The sequence below is a fragment of the Ochotona princeps genome, chromosome 5 (assembly GCF_030435755.1).
Source record: "Ochotona princeps isolate mOchPri1 chromosome 5, mOchPri1.hap1, whole genome shotgun sequence".
Classification (NCBI taxonomy): Eukaryota; Metazoa; Chordata; class Mammalia; order Lagomorpha; family Ochotonidae; genus Ochotona; species Ochotona princeps.
This window is the reverse complement of record NC_080836.1, coordinates 58,193,412-58,210,759: the sequence shown is the minus strand read 5'-3', so window position 1 is coordinate 58,210,759 and position 17,348 is coordinate 58,193,412. Positions and strand designations below refer to the sequence as shown.

At 39.6% G+C, this 17,348-nt stretch overlaps 1 protein-coding gene across 1 annotated transcript in view; it reads left to right on the top strand.

Moving 5' to 3' along the window:
* Positions 1 to 7,875: 7,875 nt before the first annotated feature.
* The window catches only part of CCDC141 (coiled-coil domain containing 141), a 196,047-nt gene continuing 186,574 nt past the window's right edge, over positions 7,876 to 17,348 (top strand). The window contains exons 1-3 of the mRNA XM_058664685.1: positions 7,876 to 7,990; positions 9,239 to 9,310; positions 14,850 to 14,983. The gene's annotated coding sequence lies outside the window, so the exon portion shown is untranslated. The remainder of the gene's footprint in view (positions 7,991 to 9,238; positions 9,311 to 14,849; positions 14,984 to 17,348) is intronic.

The following is a 17,348-nucleotide window of genomic DNA, read 5'->3' as shown; positions in this document are numbered from 1 at the left end:
ATCTGTCTCTCCCTCTTGGTACCACGTGCACAGTTGTGCAGTTTTTCCCAGAAACTGTCACTTCCCTGGAATATGCTGATATCTGCCATAACTTGAACTACCGTCACAATTCTTGTAAATGTGTCACAATTCTCGTGAATGTATCTGCTGATCATGTCTGCTCCTACCGTGTGTCCTCAGAACGCGGTGGCCTTTTTATAGGCACCTCATACACAAGGTTTCTATTCTGTGTCAGAGTCCTGCACTATGCAGCATGGTCTAGAATTCTAGAGCTATGCTTTAACTGCCTGCTTGATGCTTCAGTCTAAGTCAAGGCTTTCTCCACTTTCCTGTCCTGGAGCTGTTTCTGGTTCATGGGGCAGCCATTTTTTTCCCCTGGTGAAACAGGCAGGATTTCAGCTGTTTCCTATTGTCTTGTGCTCCCACTGCTTCTGAGAGCATCCAGGGAGTTCTTTCTGTACTTGATAAATCCTCCTTTGAGTATGAACTTCTATGTTTCTTCATTTCAGTCTTCATGATGGTGCTAACCACATTGTACACAGGTTTATGTCTACCTGCTACACTGTAAGCCTCTTCAGGAAGGAATCTTGTTCTTTTGTTCCTAGTCTACTTATGCCCAGTAGTTGCTTATTCCTCTTCCTACTAATAACACATGTATAGCTGTGTCTGACATGTTTTAAGCATTTGTTTCCTAAGGTTAAGACTGACTTGTGAGTAAATGTGCTTACAGGAAAGTCATGTAATACTTTAGATATTTTAGTACTTTAGGTGGTTATCGTATTTGGTATCTATTTTGATGACCTTCTGACTAGTTCAACTTTTTATGAGGACTGCTAAAAGGGAAACAATTTGTTAGTATTTATATCATCAACTCATAGATTCATAATAATTAAGTGAATTTTTGGTATAACGTAAACTGTCGGGCTTACGGAAAGTAAAATAAGACAGATATTGAAATGTTACTTGTAATTTGAGTATTTCCCTGGAAATATTTGTTGCTCTTCATTAAGTTCTACTGCTTTTTTCTCTCTGGGTGTCTATACATGCCCATGCACTTAAGAATGAGAACCCTACAATGCCCCCATGTAACATTTTTATATAGGATCATAGTTCACTGAGAGTACGTGGAAGTGATTGCAGTCTGTTGAAAACCACAAAGGTGCTTGTTTGTCATAAATTATCATTGGCCTGCAAGTGTAAGAAAGAACTGCTCATTCTTGGGTGGTGTGTCAGAACCTTCCATGTTAATTTAGCCCATCTCAGGGAATTATTGAAGTGTTAGTTGAGCTAGTGTTGTTTTGAGGGTTTTTTTAATTTATTTTTCCTTTTGCCTTTTATGATGTGTTTGCTTCTGTGTGAGTTCAATATATAATGGCAGTTTTGGCATTTATCTTCATATATCTGTAACCCAGCAGATTTGTGATGCAAAGAAGTTAACTTAATTCGGGATCAAATTGGCTTTGTCCCCCATCTTTATTGTCTGTGACCTCCTTTTGCTAGGGTGACTCACGGTAATGTTGATGCAACTTCTCAGCCTGCCAGCAGAGTGACTGAGAGCAGCCTTTGGCTTTCTGGCTAGGTGGAAGATTGGATTCAAAGTGGCTATTGTCTTTGTTGCTTCATCCTTCATCAGTTGTGGTATGAAGTGCTATTTAGTTTACTATTATTTCCTTAATATGACAAGTTATTATTCTGATAATGCTGAGGAAATCATACTATTGTATCTAAATACACTCTAACAATACTTCAATACTGAATAAGCTGAATCTCACTGTGCAATATACATTTGAAGAGAGAATTTGGAGTTCTCTGTGAGGCTCCGTGTTACGTGCCAGTGTGTGTTTCTGTCCTCACATCCTACGCAAAGTACATAAGCCTAGCTAGTAAAAAAGATATGGCTATGGAAAGTAAAACATGCTGTGATGACTGAAGTCCTCAATATCTTGAGCCTGTACTGAATGACGCAGGCAAGAACACCAGCAAAGATGTCATTTTTAATTACAAGATGTGTATGGTTCATGTGTCTGCTTAAAATCATATAAAGTTCTCTAGATTCAAAGATGGACTGGAACATAATGAGCTGTTAACCTAATTAGTTAAACTTATGAACTTTTGCTCCAAGAAACCTACAGAAGCTTCAGTTGGAAGTAGGAAGTACTCTCCTGGTTGGTAGATAAAGCAAGAAATATCTTGAGGAGACAAAATGAAACTAAACATTGGACACTGTTTAGCCTCAGTGTGTGGCACAGAAAAGTCTAGCTTTAACAGGAAGCATAAATACTGGCATGATTTACAAAGGAATGATCATAGTAAAAGCTAAAATAAGAACTGCAGTGAACATGATGGAAGGAGTTTGAATAGTGGGCCTCAAAATCTGGCTTTGCAGTTTACTGTGATCTTGAGGGTAGGAGAAAATTTTCCTGGGAATACAAAATGGGAAATCAGATAATTTCAAGGACAAAATATAATCTTATAAGAAGTGTTAAAATGTTATGCAGAATGAACCTTTTCAGAATAGAAAACAGTATTCCTTCTCTTTTTCTTGGTTCAGATAAGTGTGGGTTGGCAATAGGTACAGCACATAGTTTATCCCCCTGATTTCTGTCTCATCTTCCCAATTCTAATGCAGTAATGTGTAAGGAAAATGTACCTTCAGAATAGCAGAACTAAAATACAAAGTTTAGGGGATAGCAGAACTCGTCAGTTATTATCAAGGCTTTTTTACACTGATAAAATGTGCTGTTTCATGGGAAGAGGACAAACCCTAGTCTGAGGTTTACAGAACATAATTAACAAGCACAAGCAATAGCAAACCATGATTGTGACTGAGCCCCAACCTAACAGCACACATCCGTGGGGATATTTATAGAGCAGTCCAGTGATGGGGTTTAAAGGGAGGGACAGTGCTTGGGGTCATCACTGGTTATGGTTGAGCAGAACAATCCTGGCAGATTTGACACTGTTAATCAACAGAAAAAGAACAGTCCTGTCCTAGAGACATAAGAACTATGGGTGCTCTGGGCAATATTATAAAATCAGGGGAGGCCTCATGACTGAATCAGGTTCCAGGGTGTGAAGCCGGTTATGACTCAACATCACGTCAATGTATTAAACTTGAAAGTTTTGAAATCCATGCTAGTCCTTGTATCTCAAGGAAAAGCAGAACCTATACGAGAATATGAAGAACTCAGAAATCAAGAGGACACTGGAACTATGACTAAGTATTTTAAGAACAGTGAATAAATTATTTTTCAAGAATCAAAATTAGTTTTTGAGAACTTTATAAGGCAACCTCTAATTGCTGTATGTAATGGTAAAGGAATGCTTAGCATACAGCTCAAGATAATTACCAACAGCTATCTGAGAGTAGTACTACAAGGGATGTACATCAGGCAAAACTATCCAAGAAAAGGATATTGAATTCTAAAACCAGTTCCTAGTGCATCTCAAAGAGGCACCTTAAAAGTATTTGCAAGCTGAGTGTTGTATTTTCAAGGAGTCCAGCTGTTTCTTGGAGGGAGGTGAGACGCTGAAGGAGAGACCATGCTATACAGAACAGCAGGGCTCATGCTGTGTATGTGATTAAGCTTCACCTTAGTTTCAAACTATTTCTGTGCTTTGTTTTTCTGTTAGAAGGTTTCTTCCTCTTAGCTTTTGTTAGTTGAAAACAAATTTGCTCGGAATATATCAATGTTTATTTTTGAAAAGTGAGAGCATTATACCACTTGGGCAGTTTTGAACCAGAGCAGATCAGAAAACTGCCCTCTGCCTCACACTCAGAGTTACCCTTTTATGAGATCATAAGGGAAGTGTAACCCTTAAGTTGACAGCATAAGGTTTTTGTTATTTTTTTCTGTCATGAGATCAATATTGAAGTTATCAGTAGCATTATTTGATAAATGTGCCATGGTTTCCCTTCCCCCAACACATATTTTATCGTAAGAATGTTCAAATATAGAGTAGTTCTATAGTGTACTCACTACCTAAATGCTAGTTAGCATTAATTAGGGTTTCTGTGTCATCTGTGAATTCAGATTCTTTTCATGCGTTTTAAATCACATATACTTTGTGCTAAATATTTCCATTTACACATCATTGAACTTAGAGGGTTCAATATTTGCCTAAATTTTTCTGTTGATGTAAACGCAGTATGCAATCAAATGCGGATCTTTCACATGGATTTGCTCAGTATTAGCCAGTGGGTGCAATGCTGTTGAGTTGGAAAACATCACCACCCTAGAATGCATCCATGTGGCCTTATTAATCCTCATTCCCCTACACAACCCTTCAAGGCAGCTACCATTCCTTTTTTCCCATGAGATTTTCTGTTGCAGAACCTTGCATAAATAGAATCACATTGGATGCACTCTGTTCTACAAGGATTCCTCATCATCATAGTGTTTGGAGAGATTTATCCATGTTGTTGGGTGTATTAGTAGTATATTTCTTTTTATTGTTGAGTAGTACATTATATACTGCAGTTTGTGTATCTAGTTTTTTTGTTACTGAATACCTGGGATATTTCCAGGATTGGCAATTATAAATAAGCTGCTATGATCATTCTTATATATGTTTATGTGAATATAGGTTTTTATTTCTCTTGGGTAAATACCTATGATTAGATTTGCTGGGTCATAGGGTAGTTTAAAAAAAAACTTTTTCCAGTGCAGTTCTGTGCCCTGGGTTTTATATTTTGGATGTGTAGAAAGGTGTAAACTATTTTTATGATGCATATTGAAATATTAGAATTTGGGGTAGAAATGGCATTATGCATTGTTGGGAATGACTGTTGGTGTTACTTGAGGGAAGCAAAGACCTATTTGCTCAAAACAGCATCTCCAGGAGTCTCTATGCCTGAAATACTAATAGTAGTTTGCTCATTGAAAGCTTAAAAAGCCCAGGCTTGGTGATCTGTTCCCTAGAAGCAGCAGCAGTGCTCTATGCATGTTACCAGCGTCTGCCACCCATTTTCAGAAGGTCAAGACTCTCATTGTTGAACAGAAGAGACTGTCTTGTGGGGGTGGAGAGGATAGCAACAAAAAGCCTATACTACTAATCAGTCCCAGATATAGCAATGTGAGAGCCACCAGTGTGGGAAATCAGTCCCCCTAATGGTGGTTAAGAAAGTAGAAAATGGGGTGGGAAGAGTTCTACCTCACAGTTTTGCATAGGGAGTAGCTATGCTTTTACAGGACATGTTAGCCTTTAAAAATAATACTTTCACTGTTACATATTAATTCAGTACCACCTAGCTGTGATTGTTTTATGCTCTGGAAATTCTCCTATTCACTGTTTTATCCTCTCTATCTGTTCTATTCCATAGAGCATTCACCTGTGTTAACCTGTAAAAGTATAATCTTCTGTATGTTCCTTATGCTCATATTCTATGATGTTTATATTATGGTTCATCTAATCTTTCCTATTTGATTTTTAAGGGCTGGGGAATCTGACTTCTACTGTAAATCTTTATGATGTCCCACAACTTGTAAATACGCAATAAAAATGTTAAAAACTAATCACAGCAGGTTTTGCTATGCTTTTCTTTGATATGCTGTCACTTTGACAATATCTGATTTCTGTTAAAGAATGTTCATAAAATCCACAGAGAATTAAGTCAGAGTGGTGTCTACATAATCCAATGGATTCAGCATCCTTGAGTCTATTCATAATAGCTTTAGAAAAACCTTTTCACCACACTATTTTCTAGAATCTTTGACTAAATCAAAAGTATTGCTGCTTTATTCTGAAATATTCTGAGTCTGAGAGGACAGATGCTTTTCCTTCCTTCTCATTTAGCCCTGAGTATATGTACTCACATCTGGTCACAGAGAATCAGTGCTTCCTGCAGTTCAACAATATCAGAAATGTGCATTCTCACTGAGGTATTTGGAATTCATATTTCCCTTGTTTCTGCCAGAAAGTCAATTTTTAAAATACACCGTACGTATTTGGACATGGAGAAAGAGAAGGTTAAAGTTGTTTGCAGTAACAATGGTGTTATGCTATCTATACACAGTATCTGCTGTGGGACCGCTACCAGAGTTCAGAAATTGTCAAGTGTTTCACCTTTTCCGATGAAGTCAGCCGCATTTGAGTCATGATTAAATGTGTAATCAAAAACGATGTAAAAGAATGCACATTAACAGATATTTTCGTTTTATATGTCATAGTGTCCACCCCATATCTGGATATCCCATTCGGCACATGTGTCCTAACTAGAGGGGCTGTCAGCTCTACTATTTGTCTGCATACACAAGCAGCTGCAGCTGTGGGTAGGTTTTATATTCATGACAGAAGCAGGCTTTATTTTTAACTTTTTTTTCTTTATTGGGAAGGCAGATTTCAGAGAGGAGAGACAGACAAATCTTCCATCAGCTGGTCCACTTTCCGAGTGGTTGCAACAGTGGAGCTGAGCTGATCCAAAGCCAGGTGACTTGTATTGTTTTAGTATACTTCTCCTTTGTAGTCCTAGCAATTTTGCTGGTTTTTGGAAGAATTTTTAATGTATAATCAGGATTATTAACATGTCTGTAGCAAGTGTTTTTCCTAGTTTATTTGTCTTTATTAAATTTGGTGATGTTAATATGCTCATTTTTATGGTGAAATGTCAACTTGCTTTTTTGAGTTTCTACAATTGCTTATGTTGAGAAAATTATTTTCCTGACGCTTAATTTTTGTTGCTCTTCTGCAGTCTTATTGTTTCCTTTTTTGTATCCAGAATCAATTTTTTGTGAGGTGGTGATATGATAGGATTTTTCCAAGTATCAAATGTTCCCAGTTGCTTACTGAATCTTGTTCCTGTGGCACCCCTGAAGACAGATTGAATTCTTAAGTGTCATGTGCCCACTTCTCAGCTGGCTATTTTCTGTTGATCAGGGTGTTTATTCTTCACCAGTACCAAACTGTAGCATTGCGCAGCACAGAGCTGCGATGAGACGATGTAGAATGCAGAAGAAAAAGTACTAGTGGAAAAAGAACAACAAATGGCAGGGGAATGACACCAAAATAGGAGAAGGGAAAAATGAATAAACAGCTCAGGGTTTGTGAAAAGGGACTGTTAAGGCTTATGGGACTGTACTTACAGGGTATCCTTTTAAAATGTGAAGTGTATTTACAGTGGTATGATTGCATATGAAGTACAAAACACATACTTCATGAGATCCACCCTGTGAGATTCACAAAACACAAACTCAGAATGACATATGAACGTTAAAGACAGAAGCCCAGGTTCCCATAGTAGCAAACCAGTGGGCTGATGATCAAAACAGTTCACACATGTGGACTTGAAAAAGCTATTCCTACAACTGGTGATGCAGGTTTAGTTTCCCTTCTTGGTAAATATGTTTATAGCTCTTGTACATTTATTCAGAATTAGACTTGCTTTAGGCAGTGTGACACAGGAAACATGGGAGTTGGGAGATGCTATGCAGCCAGTGTTAAGAATTTTGGTTTGGGCATCAGGTTGATTGATTCACATCGCTGTTGTGGTTTGGGGGTAGGTTATTTAATGTATCGAGGTTGCTATCGTCCTAAAATGCAATTAGCAATGGAAATGCTTCTCTGGCAATTAAGTGACCTACCTTGTAAAATCACTAGCAATCACTGGCATGTGTCAAGGCCCTATAGTGACAGTTTTCTGTAGGCTCTGAGACAGTAGGTTCTCTGAGAACAAGAACCCCACATTACCATCTTACCTGATGTATAAATCAGTGCCTCACACATGAGAAGTGTGTGAGAAGTATTGGTTGAAAAAAAAAACCACATTCATACGCAATCTAAAATATCAAATGCCTGTTGTGTTTTGTTTTTAGCCCATTTGATCCTTTTTAGGGGACCTTTCCTTGAGGGAAACAAATACAAAGCAAGGAGAAATTGGACAAGACTTCGCATTTGCTTCATTGAGGATCAGCTCTCCTAGCTAGCACAGAATGTCAGTTCTTGTGAAGAACTCCTTTAAATGCAATATCACCGGACTGTGGCTCAGCAGCAGGTAACACATTCAGCTGTGTGAGACAGGCTCTCGGTGAGCTCTGATTATCAATCAGGGTAGGTCAGGGATGCTGAGGGCCAGGATCCACGGCAGGTGTGTGCTCTAGCTAGCTGAGGACAATGGGTTGGCACAGAAGACCCACACTGCAAGGCATTTCTCCAAGAACTGGTTCTGTGAGATTTGCAAATGCAGTGCAGGTACAAAACGGAATTTGGTGGAGAGGCTGTAAAATAAAACACATTTTTCATTATCCTGGAGTGTACATTTCAGGCCAAAGAGCTCTTTTTCAGTTTTGTAATCTCTGGGCTTTGAATTCATCATTGACAATGAATCGGGACACCAACCCAAAGCAGTGATGTTGTAATCATTAGTTGATGTCTGTGAACGAAGCCATTCTTCGTAGGATTGCTCTCATGGATTTTGGAACTTCTCTTAAGAAGTTCTGCTTCTCAAATATTTGGGGTTGATCTACTTAACCAGGTGCTGTAACCGTGCCTTCTCCTTAAATGGCTTCAGGTGTGTGTTTTGTCTTCCCCAGCAAGGGCTCTCTGAGTATAGAAGCAGAGTTTATGGTCCTTTGTTATTTTGTTAAGATATCCTGGCATCACGTTCTGGCTCACAAGGTCCTGTGGAGGGGATGTTTTGAGGTGTCTGGATGGACTGAGTGACAGGCCTGTGGGAACATGATTTAACACAAGGGGAATAAAAGAACTCCCTATGCCACTGGAGTAAGACACTATGAAGGAAGTGACCGGCTCTTGTATGGCTTACATGATGAATTCAGGCTAGGTGCTTCAGTTCTCTTTCTTCCATTTTCCAACGCATTTTACAGAGAAGCCGAATGTGGAGAGGCCAGTGAGGTTGGGTGGACACACAAATGTTACAAATCAACTGGGATTTGATGAGGATGGGGGTCATAAAGGGCACTGGGTCTTAACAGCCCGTGGGTGTCAGCACAGGTGTGCTGAAGCAGCTGGCCGTGTTGGATTGTGGGAGCTCAGAGCTGCGACATGCCAGAGGCAGAATCGAGACTGCACAGCATCGGTTGGTGGACTTTGCTTTTGAAGTCTGTCTTTTGTAAGTGGAATTTGTGATAGGAAACCGGTTTGCTTAGGGCGATGTGAGTTGGGTGGGGTGAGGCGGCCGGCGACCTGCTAGTTTTGTTTCCATTTTTTATTTTCAGGTTTCTCAACTTGCTTCCTGTTTTTCAAAAAAAGCTGGTGTATCTGGGTATCATTTTTCCTGCAGGTGTTGGTGACTTCTTTGTCATTCCGGACCATCAAAACAACTACTGCCTTTCAGCTGGCTTCCATGACCTGGGTGAGTGATATCTGAGAAAACACAGCTTCCCCACGCAGTGGGGAACTCCTCAGTGAACATGGGGTGAGGTGTTCCTACTTGGCATGAGGACACACAGCTCAAAAAGATCTACCGTGAAATTTTAAGAAGTCGGTTAAGTTTTAAAAGAAAGTTTATCATTACACTGATGCCGATAACCTGTGTAAATGATGAACCGTAACACCCTGTGTAACAGAGAAAGCTCATCGTGCAGAGCATACGCAGAAACACCCATACAATACATGTGTTATTTTCTTTGTCTTAGCAATTCTCAACCTTCATATTTTCAAAATGTTTTATATATATATTTTTTTTTTGCCTAAGATTCATAGATGATGCCCATGCCATCAGAGGATCTGATGATTTTGTGTCATTAAGTTTCATATTGGGTTATTTTCATGTGTTTGTTGGCAAAAAGAAAAAAAAAAACAGCTGCTTATGGAAGTGATGGCTCAACCATAAGGTCACTTAATGCTTGGTGTCCCAAGTAGCTGGAATGACTGCTGTCCTTCAGGTCTCTTGGGGATTAGTCTGTGATGGAACATTCTCAGCCTCAGTTGGTATTCAGCAGCAGTAAGAAAAAAGGAAAGAAATGGCATTTTCTAGAATCAAGTTAACGGAGATGTTGATCTTTCATATAAATCATCCTGTATTCTGGAAGCTAACCCTTAGGGCACTTCATTGTATTAAGAAGAACTGGATCAGGTGTGCATTTTGCCTGTGTTAGGGTCCAAAGACATAGCTCAATGTAAAGCCATGTGGTTTACAGTTTTTAACATTAACTTCAACATGAAAGTGTTTCAGATATTTAAAAATTTTTTTCTGGCTTGAATTCTTTTTATGTACATTTTTATGATTCAGGGAGAAGTTAGTCTAAATCCACAAATGTTTGCCATGCCTTTTACTTTAGCTCACTTTTACTGACAAGGTTCCAGATCATTCCCAAAAGAGAATTTACCAAAAAAAAAAAAAAAAAACCATAAAAATCAAGGAGTTGTTGGTATTATCTCATACAGCATTTCTATAAACCATTGCTTGAAATTATTATAAATACAAACAGCTTGGATCTTTTCTTTTTTTGTTATATTATTTTTATTGATTACATTGCATTATGTGACACTGTCTCATAGGCTCTGTGATTTCCCCCAACACCTCCCCCCATGGTGGATTCCTCCACCTTGTTGCAGTACCACAGTTCAAATTCAGTCAAGATTCTTTCACTCAAGATTCTTTCATTGCAAACATAGAGTCCAGCATCTTATTGTCCAGATAAATTCAATGGTTTCTTGCGGAGACCATCTCTGGTCTGAAAGCAGAGCTGGCAGAATATCCCGATCAATTAAAAGCCACAACATAACATCAACATCAATTTACAACATTATGGAATTAATTGACATGGTATTAACAAATATGTTAAAAAATGCAAGTTCTTAACCGCATCCTCTGACTACTTCATTGACATTTCAATTTTGGTTTATACACAGAACCAGCTGCTATATACCTTAAAATGGCTATAGGATACTGTTTAGCTATCTCGTGACTATTTTCATTTTAGCATTCAGCAGTTTATAGTGTTGAAGCTTAATTTTGCTGAACTTGGCAGATTTTGGGATAGTCTAAACTGGCTTATAACTCTAGCAAGGCATATGTCGACAGTTAAAGCGCAGAACAGTTTTAGGAGGGGTGTGCAGAGAAATCTTTAATACTTTAGTGGGGAGTAATTAATCTTTGTGTTCTACCTAGTAAGGCATGTGTGAGTCCACACTGACCGTTTGCTGGCTGGTTCCAAGCTTTCCTTGTTGTTTTCTACCTATTCCAATTTGTGTGTGTGCGTGTGTGTGTGTTTTGGGGTGGGTGACTCAGGAGCGACCCTGATGGTCATTGCAAGATAGGGTGAGGATCCAAAGTTGGAACTAAGTGAGGACCAGAGAAAGCTCCTCTCTGTAGTCCTGAAGGAAGCTTACTGTTCCGGTGACCTTGGATCCTGCAAGGAAGGGTTTGGGCTTCTTTCATGCCATGTGGTAGATCCAAATGGGGTGGATGACCTCAGAGTTCTTGACCTCCGAAGGCATTCATGTTGGATCTTTTAATCAAGTTTAATGTTGTCTAAGTTTTCTCAAGTTTTGCTGTTTTTCTGATCATTTATAAAGAAGTTATGTTTTCCAAGTCACTTGTAAAGGAGCTGTGTGTGTATGTGTGTGTAAAATTTTCAAAGTTCCTTTGGAGAAGCTGAGGAAATAGGTCACTGAACATGTTAAATTGTAAGAATGAATAAGTAAAAAATTCTACAAATGTCAGTATTCAGAGAGAATGTAAGATTGCCAATAGGGCCCATATTTTGGATACATGATTGTCCTAAAGTGAAATTTAGAAACATCCCAAGAAGCGTTGGGTTGACATTGGAGGCTAAATGCCATGATGCTCATCACTTCCTGCTTTCACCGCCTATTCTGACCCTTCCTGCAATTTCCTGAATTGCCAAGGGTGGATGAAAATGCTGTCATTCTTTCCCATCTTATTCAGTGAAGTCCAGAGGCTTCATCTTGCTTCAACAGCAAGGTGATCATATCGTAACAACTTTTACTGGAGAAAGGAGTTTTCAAAATTTGTGCCAAGGTAACAGGTATAAAACCAGCAACATCAGCAAACAAGGCACTACCCAGACACCCGCTAGACAACCTTAGGAGAGCCAGCCAGCCCTGTCTCACCCTCCCAGGTCCTATTCCTGTCCCCTCTCTCTCCCAGGCCTCACTTAGCTGCTGTCACACCCACCTGCTGGATACTCTCTGAAAAGAGCAGTAATGCCCCAGCCTGCTGGAATGGCTTTCCCTGGGCTATCTACTAGTCTTGCCCTTGTCACTCAATCCAGGTCTTTACTCAGATCTCATCTATTAGAGAGAGCTCTCCTGATGCCACCTCCCAACACACATTTTCTCCTTACACCATGTGACTTTTCATAGTAATCATGACATGCCAACATATGCATTTATTTCTGTATGTGTATTTTCTCATTGATTGTGACTCCTCTACTGTCAAGCAAGCTCCATCAGTGAATGATTGTTGCTCGGTTTGTTTCTGTGCACCCGTCATCTAGAATATGCCTGACATTTCAAACACATGTAATTGCAAAAATGAACCAATGAGTTTATGCATGCAAATATAAGGAGCTGACTAGAATCAGACTCTTTTAAGGGGAAATTGGTGCCAATTATGTGGGAATGACTCTATTCTAAGGAACAAGTGGAGAAGAACCAGGAAGGTTACTAAATGATACAAAGAATGAACTGGGAGAAATTTTGATTTATGTAAATGCTGAAGACTACATTCCAGAAATAACAGCTCATTGAAATGTTTCTACATCATTATAGTGAAGTAATTTACTCCTTGGTAATGCTTATTTTGTATTTCTAATATATTTCATCCTTTTAGGTTGCCCACCATGTGTGTTAATCTAACTTAATTTTCAAATTCCTTTCAAATTCTATGTCAGCTACCAGACTTAGAAAAGTCCTTAACAGGGTGCTTTTCATCTTAGACACCTGTGTGCTATCTGAAGGGTAGGCAGTATCTTGAGTGACACATACCTCTCATTTGAGCCTCCCACTAACAAGTGTCAGTAGTCCCATGGCTCCTGTAGCATAGAGGGATGAAGCAGTCAGGCCTGCCCTTTGGTGCATTCTGTGGTTTGCTTTTACTGTTACTGGTGTCATCCTCATCAACTTGTTAATCCTGCTAATTTCTGCATATCAACAGAAATAAATTGGTAGTCTGCCCCTGATTTCTCTAGCACATAAGTTTTCCTTTGAGATTAAACCTATATAGACCATGATTAGCTTTTGTTATCTTTGCTTCTCCTTTGCTTATTTATAACATTGTTTTTAGTTTGTGTTTTACCACCGAAAAGTCAGCTTCTGGAAGGCTAGTGGCCTCTTGGTTTCCTTTTCTTCTGTCCTTTGAGCACAACAGTGCTTGGGGGGCAGAAAATGCCTCAGAACCATTAGTTAATGAAAAAACACTATAAATGAAAGAGTTTCATCAAAGCAACCTTTTTTCTCATATTAGCCAATATTTAAAAGCACCTTTTTTTTTTTTTTGCCTAATAGCAGGGGCCGTGGCAGTCAGTGCTGGGTCTACACTCACTGAATGCTAGGTCATCTTCCAAACACTTTATATAAAGCAAGAATTTTTCCACTTTTTGATTTTCATTTTATTTGAAAAGCAGAGAAACAGAGAAAAACAGATTGAGAGAGAGATTCTAACCCAAATGCAGCAGTCAATACTGGGCCACGCCAGAACCAGGAGCTCCATGCAGGTCCTTCATGTTGGTGGGGATCCAAGTACTTGAGCTATTGCCTGCTGATCCCAGGTGCATTAGCAGGAGGCAAAATTGGAAGTGGAGTAGCCAGAATGAAGGCCACACTTTTATAGCATATAGGAGTCCCAGGCAGTAACTTACCTGCTACACTGAACACCTGCCCTATAAAACAACTCTACAATAATCCTCAACACGTTAGGACCTGATGCTGTCTATGAGAAGTTTCACATACAGTTGAGAAATAATATTAATGAAGGTGAAATAAGTAGAAAGCAATGCAAAGGTAGAATTTCAAAAAGTTGCACCATAGCCGAATTTAGAACGAAAATGTTTATTTAAAAGACAGTGTAAAAGGCACAGAGATGAATCTTCCGTGTTCTGTTTCTCTCCCAAAATGCCCACTAAAGGCAGGGCTGGCCTAGGCTAAAGCCAGAAGCTGACCCTTTACTCACGTCTCACTCATGAGTGACAGAGCGCAGTAGGAGGAAGCTGGGTCAAAGTGGAGCACCTAAGATGCCAGCATCACAAGCAGCAGTTCACCTTGTTGCATCATAAAATGAACACACAGATAGATGTTGATGAAAAGCATCAGTTAAGCCTCTTTGTCTTCGAATGAGAGGTTCTAACTAGATGAGAGGAAGAAAGGAAGGATATTCTTGGACGAATGACTGGGTTTAGTAGAGAACAAGGTGGATCTTTGTGGGCTTTGTGGTTTATGTGACTGGGAAGATAGGAAGGGGCCAGTCTATTCATAGGTTTGAAGTCCAGACAGAAAAAATTGGGCTGGAGTTGGCTGGAATCAGTGAATCACTGTGTATGAAATGTGTTTCAGTTTTAGTGTTGGGAAAGTACATTTCTCCAGCCTTCGACAAAAATTCAGTGAGATAAAATTGTGCTTCTGCCACAAAGCAGTCATGGAGCTGTAACCTCTGTTGTTACTACCACAGTGGTAATAGCAGAGTTTTGTTTTGAGTTTTTAACCTGGATGGTTTAAATCAGGTCTCATTTGACTTGGTGACGTTGAACACAATGCAACCAATAGTGATACTCATTCAAACACCTGTGATCCTGTTGGGAAGAAGGGAATGGGACCCTGGATACCTTTAGTGAAGAATGGGCATACCCACTGACCAGTTAAAAAAATGATCATACAAAAAAGTTTCCAAAACTAGCTGTCTGTATTCCATTAAAAATACAATTCAACAGAAATCAGTTATAGCTTTATGATTCCCCATGGAGGATATTTCACTAAAATGCAGTTTGTATGAAAATACCATTTCCCAGAAGGATAAACAGAGAAGGCATAATAACCTCTGCAAACTCTTCTATAAACTTCAAAGGTAAGAGCATGCCTCTCAGGATTCTGTTTTGTTTTATTTTGGTTTTGGGGGGAGTGATGATAGGGAGACAGAGTATAAGCAACATGTAAACTCAAAAGCCTTAGTCCTTTTGACATTTAAAAAAATTCATCTCAGTGTAGGGTACCAATTTCTTTAGTACAATGTATTTTATATTACCTATTTCCCCAAGTATTTCCCAAAGTTAATCATGCAACTTATAATGAAATGTTATTCTTGGCAAAGAAAATCCAGTCAAGGTTTTTAAATATACTCGATGCTGTGGGAGAGTGTGAGTAATGGGGCTTCTCTGCATGGAATAATGAAAAAGTTAAGGAGGAAAAAAAAATAAATGGAAGAGAAAGAAATGAAAGGAAAGAAAAGAAAAAAATATTCCATGTTTTTTGAAGATGTTAAAGCCAATAATTTGAATTTAAAAAATGGCAAGAAACACTTCATGCAGGTTGATGCCGTACTCCTCATGTCCACCAAGATAGAAAATATTCTCTTCATGCAACATCCTGGACCTACTCCATCTAATTAACAGGAAAGAGAGGTCATCAGGACACACAAAAGGGCACTACCTTAGTTGCTAAATTGCTGGATTAATCTTGTACCAAAGCCTTAAGTATTACCTATTTCCTTTGCCCCTAACCTTGGAATTAGCCATGTACGCTCCCTGCTTCATCTCTTCCTGGGTCTACATTGCCAGACACTCCCTGCTACCACCAATACCCCTCACGCAATCACATACTGGAACTGGTGCTTTGAACACAGCCACTCCACCAAAATGACCCTTCCTCTCCTGAAGGCCTTTACGCAATGGTGACACACAGCTTCTAGCATCGCGATTGCCTCTGGGTGAGAGTGCAGTTCAGTGTTTGCTGTTCTGCTTGGCAAAGTACACAATGACTTCAGTAGTGCTCCTTGTGGATTCTAGGACACAAGGGTTCATTCTTTTTGGGGAGCTGACCATGAACTAAAAAACAAGTTGGAATTAGTATTGTGAGAATCAATTATATGTTTCCTCAGGTAGAAGGACTCTGTCTTCAACATTTTGGGTGAGCTGATTCTGTGCAAGCCCTCTGGCCTTTCGTTAATAACCCATTTATACTATTGCCTTGCCTTGCTGTGTTAGCATTCACTAGGTCTACCCTCTGAGCTGGTCCCCAGAGGCGGAGAATTGGCCACGGAAATGCTTAAGGCCTGTGGTCGAGTTGTAACTGTGTGGGAGTCTGGGGGAGGAGTATCAAATTAAGCAAGTAAAACCCACAAATGCCCAGTTGAGTTGGCATTTCACTAAGCACACCTTTTTCAGAGTAAACAACATGCAGTATTGCTTTTGCCTCGACTGTCCTGGCCTTGCTCGAGTTGTTCCCCTCGTGTCATCAGGTGAAGAGTATAGCACTGGACCTGGGGCATGCTTTCCACCACCATGCTGGAACAGCAGGCAGGTGCTGTGAGCCAAGGACCTGGGTGGCAGCCATGCAACTGCAGCACTGCCCACAATGTGCTCCTGGAAACAAATAATTGCCAAATGCCAAAATGCATGTGAATGCACCTTCCCTTTGTGATTCAAGAATGTTATTATGAACTAAAGACAGGATGCACAGTCTTCTAAACATTGGATCTAAGCTTGAACATGTTTCGAAATTGAGCTAAAATGTGCAGAAAGCCAGTGGGTCCATTTAACACTATGTTCATTGCTGTGTGAGGATTCTCATTTCTGGCTTTGTCCCAGAGCTTGCTGAAGGTTCGTTCCAGCAGCAGCTTTGGAGCTCATCTCCCTGATGTGTTTGCATTTGACCTTCGACCCAGCCCAGTGTTATTTTCAGCTGTTCTTTGACAGGGAATTCAACAGCTGCTGTTTAATACCACAGACAACTTGTGACACATACTGGGTTTCGAGCAATAGGATTAATCTGCTAATCTTGGGTTCTGATTGGAAGCTGGCTGTGATTTTCCTGTATAGGGGCATGAAGATGGAATGAAAAACTAAGCCTGAGGTGCAGTGCTTTTCTTTTAAAAATTAAATTGTGCAAATAAAGAGCACAAATCTATACTCAGATTTTGTGCTCTTGTTGCGGACAAGAGTTGTCAGGAAAAATGTTATTTTGAGATAGTTTCAGTGATTAAACATGCTGCTTATAATAGAGTAGAATTGTCACAAAGAAATCCTGAAATAACAGGTGTCTAATGATAAATGTTGGTTGAAACATTTCTGAAGTGTCCCTAAGAAAGTTGAGGGTAGGAAAATGTGAGCATTCCATGTGAACTCCATCCAGCTAAGGACAGTACCCTGTAAAAAAAGTAAATTACTGGGAACTTTACAACCAAACCTCAGAACAACTGCCAGGACTCCTCTAAA